The following is a 9872-nucleotide window of genomic DNA, read 5'->3' on the forward strand; positions in this document are numbered from 1 at the left end:
ACTCTGATTTAAGAACAGTTCAGAAAATCCTGGACTCCCAGTGATATAAAGTATACTCCACCAGGACTATCTTAATAAAGTAGTTCACAAACATACATTCTTGACTATGCTTAAGGAGTTACAAAAGTGATAGAATCTCACTGCAGGTTACTTCAGTTCTTTCTCCCTACCCTAGGTTCACAAACAAGTGAAGAAACAAAAAAATTAGAAACATCTTCACATACCAGTTATCATTTCTGCAAGCCGAGATTACAGCTTTGAGAGTGCGGGAGATATTTCCATCCTCCTGATGGCTGAGCCAAGAGGGAAAAAGGGGAGGGGAACAAAAAACGTCCATCTATGAGGCGAAAGCTCCCGAACGAGAAGCCCCGGGCACAATCCCGCGGCACCAACCCCGGCCCGCAGCGGGGGCCCGGCCACCGCCCTCAGCGGCCCCACCCGCAGCCCCGCGCCCGTTGCTCGGCAGCTGCGAGCCAACCGAGCCTGCCGGGAAGGCGGAGGGGCAGCACCACGGATAGCTCCTATTGGTCGAAGGAGGTGAGGGCGGAGCTCGAGGACGGCCGTCTTCTTCGCTATTGGCGGAAAGAGCCGTCAGTGCGGGGCGGGGGGCGGGGCCTCGCGGCTAGCGGGGTCGCGTTGAACTCCGCGTTAGGGCGGGGGAACGGAGCGAGGGGGCGGCGGCGGTCGAGGGTAAGCGAGCCGCCGGCTGCGAGGAGAGCGGCGCGAGGTAGGGAGCGGCGCGGGGGCCGTCCTCACCTGTCACCGGGCGCTCAGCCCTCCCTCCTCGCGGCCCCCGGGCTCCGGCCGCGGGCGCGGTCCCTCGCGGTAGCGGCCGGGCTGGGGCTGTGCTTTCGTCTAAGGGGACCCTCGTCCGAGGGAGGGCGGCAGGCAGGCAGGCAGGCTGTGCGCGCGGTGCCACCGGCTGTGCGCCGCTGCGCGGACGGATGCCGGCTGCCCTCAGGTAGGTGGGAGGGGGGCGGAGAGGGCAGACCCCGGGAAGGCCGCCTCTGGGCGCGAGGGCTCCCCGCCGCCGTCGCTGCGGCAGGCGGCACCTCGGAGTGGCGCTGCGCGAGGGGGGGAGCGGCTGGGGGCTGCGGCTGGGGGCTGCGGCTGGGGGCCGCCTCCGTGCGCGGGGCGGGGGGAGTTGCGAGGGCAGAGCCGCGCGACTCCTTATTCGTATAGCCGCGCTTCTTTTCACAGCAACGTGAATAGCTGTAAAACACATAATTCTACCTAAATTAAGTTGTTTAAATTGGAGATAAACAGATGTCTTAGACCTGCTTCTCTTTTTTTGCTGGAAGAAGTGAAGTCAATCACATTCTCTTACAAACAGGGCCTGGGTGTCCCTGTAGACAGCAGGGTGACCACAAACCAGCAATGTGGCCTTGTGGTCAAGAAGGCCAATGGTATCCTGGGATGCATTAAAAAGAATGTGGCCAGCAGGTTGAGTGAGGTGAGTGAGCAAAGTATTATTTACTAACCAGCTAACTGCAGGAGAAGACTCTTAACAGAATAGAAATTTATGTTCTTAACATGCTCCTTTTTGAAGAAAATGGTAGAAAAGACAGAAGTGAGGAATAGAGGATACTTAAACCAACCTGGATCCACTAGAAAACTTCAAAGTAGGGACAGTTACAAAAGCTCAGCTATTCCATTGAGGGAGTAAGCACAAAAAGAAAGACTGAAGCCTTTAGCTAGCAGTTTGTCAGAAAACAGTCTTAAATATGCGCAAGGGTGGAAAGAGACTTCCTATTTCCTTAAATGCAAGCAGATTGAAACAGTTTCTTTTGATTTCTGTATCTATGATTTTCATAAGCAGTTACAAGAACGGTGTTCTCAGATTGGATATTATGAGTAAATGCTTGTGTTGCATTTAAGGAAATAATAAACAGCAACTATTTCTCATCCAAGAAAAAGACAAACACGTAAACTGAATGAGCAGCTTATATACATATATCCCCTAGATATCTGTAGCACTCCCATGGTGTTGGCAGAAATGGCAGAGAATTTATAGAGATGCATACCTCCTCAAGCAGAAAGCAGAGGTTACTAAGGCACACTACCCCAGGTATCACCAATAGCAGTAGAAGCTTGTGCTTAGGCAACTCAAGTACACCTTTCACCCCCCACACGAATATTAAACATTACCATCATAGCATCCCCCCCCCCTTTTTTTTTTCTTTCTTTCCTTTTAAATTGTCTTTTATCTCAGGCCCACGAGATGCATGGAAATCAAAAGTCCGTGAGTTATGAACAAAGAAGTTCTTTGCCACAGAAAATACGTTACATATGGAGTGAGATGTTGTGCTGTTGCCAAGCACATCAGGCTTGCTAATGTAACTTCAAATGCAGAACTTCTAGCAGAACGTGCTAGAACTAATACCATGGTACAAGCCAGAGGAGTCTTGTCTGCTGCTCTTTCCTCTCACTGCTGTCGTGGACCCTGCAACAGGCTGGATTGGACAGTGCTGGTTAAACACAGCTTGTTTCCTGAGCATTTTATCAATTATTTCTGTATTGCTGATATACAGATATAGGGTTTTTTCCTGTTCCTCTGCACAGTTGAATTTCCATTTGCCACTTTCCCAGATACTGGCATCTTGGGACCTGGGAACCAAACACAAGTCAAACTAATCCCTCTAGGTATGTCATAATGCTGGTTTTTATGTTGCTGTAATTATCTGCAGTTGTATAGAGTATTTAAGACAAATGGAACTGTTTGGTATTACGGTTTGGTACATGAAAGAAAATAAAACATCCTTTATTTTAATATATGACAAAGAATGAATAATACTTACTTGCCACCAACCACTTCTCACTTCTGACACTCTACCAAACTGATGGATGTTCTACATAAAGCAACACTTTCCTTCTTCCCTTTTGATTTAGTAGATTTTTTTTTATTTTAATGTTTGTTTCAGTCTACATATTGAAATAGGTTTTACTGGGCACCTTTACTTCTCAAACTTTCTGCATTCAGGTTTGTAAAGAAAGGCAGACTTTTCTTCTCCAAGATCAGACAGACAGCACATTCTTTGGCCAAAAAATTCTTGTTTCTTAACAATACTGACATTTTGCTCTGCCAAGCATTTAAAAGTGCATTCCTTTTAGAGACCTTCTCTTCGTTACAGTCTATATGTAACTGTGATACATATTTTCTCTGTATTTGGGAAAACCTAATAATAGATACAATTTACCACCAAAAATATTTGCAGTCATGACTTCATCATAGACTTTTTCCTACTTTTCCAGTACTTGTTTGATACTTTCTTTTTCTAGTAAGCAAAAATTCTAAGCCCTTGTCCTCCAGTAACTGTCTTTCATTTTCTGATACATTCAAAGATAACCTTTGGAGGCATGCCTTTTTCTGGGAAGCCAAGTTCTAACAGCAGAAAAAAATTTCAAAGGCTGTATGGAGAGCATCAACTACAATGGCAATAATATCACTGACCTTGCTAGAAGGAAGAAATTGGAACCTTCTAATGTGGTAAGAACATAACTTTATCATCATCTAAACTTCTGCTTCTCCTTCTAAGGAAAGTTTGTGAATGTGTGTGACAGATGTTCTGAAATCATATAATATATAAAACAAAGTTTGTCACATGCCTAAAGATTTCATTATACATACTTTTATGATTTTTTTTTTTGTTTGTTTGTTTGTTTTTAATATCTGGGAACCTGTTTCTGCTGGGATTTAAGTTTCAGCTTTACAGAATTAGCCTTCAGCATCAGGTGAATGTTTTTTAAAAGAAAACCAGTAGATCAGTATATACATTTTTGCTTTCATCTTATAGTAACCCAAAACTAGGATGGAAATATTTATTGTTAAATCAATTGCAGTGTGTCAAGGATCTAAATCCTGTTATCTTCCATCCCCACAGAGCAAGTTGCGTGGGTGTGCAAAATCATTAGAAAGGGAAGGCTCAGAGCCATTTTATGGGAGCTCCGTAAAGCATCAAGATACTAAACTTTGAAACTGTTATTTAGCTTATTAACATTACAGGGATTATTAACATTACATTCTATTTTTTTCTCTCCAAAGCATTCATAGTTGCTTTCATGTTTAAACTTGTGTCTTTCTGTAAGGGTTGATCAGGAAATCACTTTAATTTCTGTATTTTTAAGAATCTAGGCGTTCCTAAAATAGTTGGTGGATTACATGAGCAATGTGGGTAGGAAATAAATGTATTATTACCCTGAATTTGAGATAGATCTGTTCAAGGCTTTCTTCTGTACAGTACTGCAGCCTTCACAAAGCCCTGCTCACAGTATGTATAGTTTGATTACTGCTTTTTTTCTTTATGTATTTTGCATAGTACATAACAGTAATGAAGAATAAGATATAAGATAAACATGTACAGTAGAAATAAAGTGCAATGATTCTTCTTGGACAGATGTGCAACTTCTGAGATGTCTGTAGGACAAATTCCAGCTTTTGAAAAGCATAGCACAGCTAACAGTTCTGTAGAGTGTCTATAAACTCCTCTTTCTGGTTTATTTGGATGTGAATTTTCTGTTTGCTTGTTTTGTTTGTTAGTTGATTACATTCTGTTGCCTGTGACATTAAAGCAAAATCTACATATGTAGATTTGGTAGTGTTAGAGGTTTACCACTAAACTGTGGCATGCTAGTTTAATCTGATGATTCACTTCTGAGAATATAGAAACAGAAGTGAACTTTGCTTTCAGATGAATTATTTAAATTTCTTCCGCTCTTCAAAAACAGAATCAGTTTCACTTATGAAATCAACATGGATGTTTATGTTTCTTACAAAAAAACTTTTATTCTTCTAGTTTTGAACCTGATTTAGCATGAAAAATACTAAGCTGAAACTACTATTTTTGTTAACCACGTTTATGTTAATGGCACTTAAGCAATCCAACCAGGATCAAAGCTCCATTGTAGGAACTGTGCAGATGCATAGCAGTAGACATATCCTGCCCTAAAGAAAAAGCAAAAATAAATAACGTAATGAAATGGAACACAAAGTAATTGGTAAAGTTATAAGAAGCATCATAGGGGGAAAAAAAAAATAGATGGACAAAGAATAAAAAAGAGGTTTGAGACAAAAATAAAAATGTTCTTACTGTCAGATTTCAGAAGTTGTACAAGGAAAAGGAGTAAAAAATTAAATTTATACAACGAGGATGTCCAGAAAATCTAAGAAGTTAATCTTGATTTTACATTGAACAAAAATAGAATGAATAAAAATCCTTAGGTCTCACAAATACGTATGTTATGATCATAAATGCACCATTAAGAGTCTTTCAACATCTTCTTAAGCAATTTATTCATTTTATCTTTAGAGGGTAACAATGTGGAGCAAAAAAGTTTTGCAGTCCTCTGTGATAGAACAAGTGGCAGCAAACCTTTGAGGAGAAAGAGTAAGATGGATGGCCTTAAACAGTTTTTGCTTTTATTAATGGAGCCTGATTTGTTTTCACAGAAATGAGGCAAATAATAAACATACACAGAAAGGAGAGTAAGGAGATAGAAGGACAACAAGAAAAAAAAATGGAGTGTCAAATTTTCTCCCAAATGGACTTGCAAGAGTTGACAGTGACTTACTAGAGCATTAATTTCTTCTTTACAGCTTTATTCAGGTCTAAGACAGAAAAAAAGAACATGCACACGAGTCTTCCAATCCATATTTTCTATGTTATTTAAAGTAATAAGGTTATGTATGGTATTTTATGTTGGTTTCATTTACATTTGCAGGTACTAAAATCTAACAAGTTTCTCAAAACCTGTAACAGAAAAATGCTGAGAAGAATTAAATTTATTGCTCTCTCTCTTCACATACATTGGGCTTATGATCCTCCCACTTCAGTGGCTGCTCTTCCATGTATTACTGAGTGCAATCATGTACAAATATAAGATAAACATTTTCTTTAAAGTATTTATAGTATGTTGCGCTCAAATAAATATTTGAGAAAATAAAGAAATAACCTGACAGCTATTAATCAGAGTTTTATTGCCTTTAATATATGATCCATCCTGATATAGCAATTATTGTTGTTTTAGTAAATGCATTACCTCACTTTTACAGGTTTATTTTCAGCCAGTATATCTATCCTTTTGCTCAACACAACAGAGAACTTTCCAATAGCCAAAAAACATTCTGCCTTTAAATTAAATTAATCTTCTTGGAAATATTACTCTTCCAACTCTCCTGTTCTGTATGTCAGCTACTGCTCAAAGCTGTCTACTGTTCCTCCTGTTAACCATACAGTTATTAAAACTTGGTATATGAATACCTTTTCATCATATTTATCCACAATAAATGAATGAGACTTCTCCCCATGGAATCTTTCTATGAAACTTTCCATCCCTCTGTCTTTCTGCTAAATCTCAAATAATCTGAACTGCAGTTCATTTAGATATTAGACCTCAGGTTCAGATAACATCCTTGAGGTAATAAAATGTTATTGTCTGACAGATCTAAAGTGATATTTTTCCTGTAGAAAATTCCATGGGGCACTTACACTGAAACTGAGAAGTGTTTTTCCTTCTCTTGCTGAGTGAGGGTTTAAATAGGAAATGCATATACACAGAGCAAAATTTGGAAGGTAACATTTCCCATCAGGTCTTTTCAGTATTACAGAGCAAGAAAAAGATTTTTAAGACTTGCATGTGCTGATTAAGGTGATTGAATTTTTTCTACTATTATTTTCCTTTTAGTTTAGCAATAAAGAAATACATTAAAAAAATGCAGTAGGGGAAAGATCTGCCCATGGATTTGTTGTATTTGTGCATATCTAAATAGCAGTACAGGCATCTTGTCATCCCAAGGACACCGTGGAGTATTCATATAATATAAAGAGAGATGATGGGGATTTTCTAATAACTAAATTGGAAATCAGAAATGTTACTTTTTTTTTTTTTTTTTTTTTTCCCAATTTACCAGTTTGCAAGCAATGCCTCCTTTTCCATAAAGACAGCTCTTCAAGAAAGCCCATTTCTAACACTCACAGACCTGTGCAGAACACCATTTTTCATAGATGACAGACAGTAACTTTACAATAACATCAGCCATTTCTTTCAACACTGTCACAAATACCATTCAACAACAAATAGCATTCAACTAGGCCTCAACTGCCTAATTTCATTGAAGCCTGTATACCTTTCATTCAGTGTTAACATTACTTGAAAAAAAGTGTTTGGACGTTACATTATATTATCCTCAGTTCATCGTGTTGTAGCAGATCTAATCTTTAATGAAAACGAGACATGTAGGAATCCTATTTGAACTTTTCTTTTATCTTCACTCTTATTTCAAAAAGAAAGTTGTTGATTAAACACACCTAGTGACAAACCAACATGTGATTATCATCTATAATAAATGATACTCCTGCTTGCTAGTATAATTGTATTTGCTTTTCTTGTTGCCTTTGCTTGCTTCATCCACACCAGTAGATGTGTTGAGAAAACTGACTGGGAGAAAAGAGGTCATTCCCTGGTCCTGGTTACAAAGACAGCACAGACACAGCCCATGGTGACTGAAAAACAAGGAATAAAGAGGTTCAAGACTGTACTGCAAAAGTGTATTGCAACTGCAGGTTGCTTAAAGAAGTAGAAGCAAAGGGAATGTCCACAGGTTTGAAAAAGTGGCCTGCAACTACACAATATTCATTGTTTCAGAAAGGAGATTTAACGATGCAAAATCTTTGGCAAGAAAACAGTTGTTTTTAGGGATCAAATAGAGAGAGAAATAGTGCTGGGGACCTAGACTCCATTTAGGACATAATACTTGTCTTGTCTCTACACATGAAAATATTTTAAATTACTAGCTGAGAGATCAGGGGTCCTGAACCATGGTATGTTCATTATTGTTGATTGCATGTACTGTGTCATATCACTTAAAAAATTAAAAACATTAATGGCACTGAAATTTCAAACTGGGTGCACGTACCACTGTGCATAACAACTGACAAGCTATTATCTACGTTGATTAAAACTCTTAGTGCTAGTGTTTTAGCTTCTCCAAAAGCAAGGAATAAACAATTTGAATGTAGGCTTTATCAGTATTTGTACTTGTAATAAAACCAGGAATATTCATAGAATCATAGAATCATAGAATTTTTTTTTGAGTTGGAAGGGACTCTTACAGACCATTGAGTCCAGTTCCCCAGTAATGAACAGGGACACCCACAGAGGTCAGAGACCTCAGAGGCCTGTCCAGCCTGACCATGAATATCTCCCCACTGCCATAATGTTGTCTTGCCCCAGACCTATACAAGACTACAAAGTGAGTCACCAGCTCTGGATTCCTACTTAGGAGGGGTTTGCCATCAAGATAGACAGCAAGTCTCCATGTAACCCTCTCCTCTAGGCATCAGCCCTGGGAAACATGCTGCCAAATATTCTTCAGAAAAGCATCTCAGAGAGGTTTCTGTGAGCAGATGGGGGACATTTGATGAAGCAAACGGATGCTGGGTAAGCAGTAATTCTCACTCAACAACCAGCCTGGGGGCTCCGTTCTTTCATTTCCATTCTTTCTGATGGAAATGTCCTTGAAACTTAACTTTTTCCTACTTTTCCAGTACTTGTTTGATACTTTCTTTTTCTAGTAAGCAAAAATTCTAAGCCCTTGTCCTCCAGTAACTGTCTTTCATTTTCTGATACATTCAAAGATAACCTTTGGAGGCATGCCTTTTTCTGGGAAGCCAAGTTCTAACAGCAGAAAAAAATTTCAAAGGCTGTATGGAGAGCATCAACTACAATGGCAATAATATCACTGACCTTGCTAGAAGGAAGAAATTGGAACCTTCTAATGTGGTAAGAACATAACTTTATCATCATCTAAACTTCTGCTTCTCCTTCTAAGGAAAGTTTGTGAATGTGTGTGACAGATGTTCTGAAATCATATAATATATAAAACAAAGTTTGTCACATGCCTAAAGATTTCATTATACATACTTTTATGATTTTTTTTTTGTTTGTTTGTTTGTTTGTTTTTAATATCTGGGAACCTGTTTCTGCTGGGATTTAAGTTTCAGCTTTACAGAATTAGCCTTCAGCATCAGGTGAATGTTTTTTAAAAGAAAACCAGTAGATCAGTATATACATTTTTGCTTTCATCTTATAGTAACCCAAAACTAGGATGGACAATATTTATTGTTAAATCAATTGCAGTGTGTCAAGGATCTAAATCCTGTTATCTTCCATCCCCACAGAGCAAGTTGCGTGGGTGTGCAAAATCATTAGAAAGGGAAGGCTCAGAGCCATTTTATGGGAGCTCCGTAAAGCATCAAGATACTAAACTTTGAAACTGTTATTTAGCTTATTAACATTACAGGGATTATTAACATTACATTCTATTTTTTTCTCTCCAAAGCATTCATAGTTGCTTTCATGTTTAAACTTGTGTCTTTCTGTAAGGGTTGATCAGGAAATCACTTTAATTTCTGTATTTTTAAGAATCTAGGCGTTCCTAAAATAGTTGGTGGATTACATGAGCAATGTGGGTAGGAAATAAATGTATTATTACCCTGAATTTGAGATAGATCTGTTCAAGGCTTTCTTCTGTACAGTACTGCAGCCTTCACAAAGCCCTGCTCACAGTATGTATAGTTTGATTACTGCTTTTTTTCTTTATGTATTTTGCATAGTACATAACAGTAATGAAGAATAAGATATAAGATAAACATGTACAGTAGAAATAAAGTGCAATGATTCTTCTTGGACAGATGTGCAACTTCTGAGATGTCTGTAGGACAAATTCCAGCTTTTGAAAAGCATAGCACAGCTAACAGTTCTGTAGAGTGTCTATAAACTCCTCTTTCTGGTTTATTTGGATGTGAATTTTCTGTTTGCTTGTTTTGTTTGTTAGTTGATTACATTCTGTTGCCTGTGACATTAAAGCAAAATCT

The 9872-nt window shown here is 38.9% G+C and overlaps 1 long non-coding RNA gene across 1 annotated transcript; it reads left to right on the plus strand.

Annotated features, from left to right (window-relative positions):
- Window positions 1-494: 494 nt before the first annotated feature.
- Window positions 495-8468, plus strand: LOC149915562 (uncharacterized). The gene is made up of 4 exons (XR_016471967.1): window positions 495-727; window positions 1334-1453; window positions 3343-3487; window positions 8333-8468. It is a non-coding gene; the product is annotated as an uncharacterized LOC149915562 (long non-coding RNA).
- The last annotated feature ends 1404 nt before the right edge of the window (window positions 8469-9872 follow it).

Source organism: Phasianus colchicus, chromosome 17 (genome assembly GCF_987193195.1).
Source record: "Phasianus colchicus chromosome 17, bPhaCol1.hap1.1, whole genome shotgun sequence".
Classification (NCBI taxonomy): domain Eukaryota; kingdom Metazoa; phylum Chordata; class Aves; order Galliformes; family Phasianidae; genus Phasianus; species Phasianus colchicus.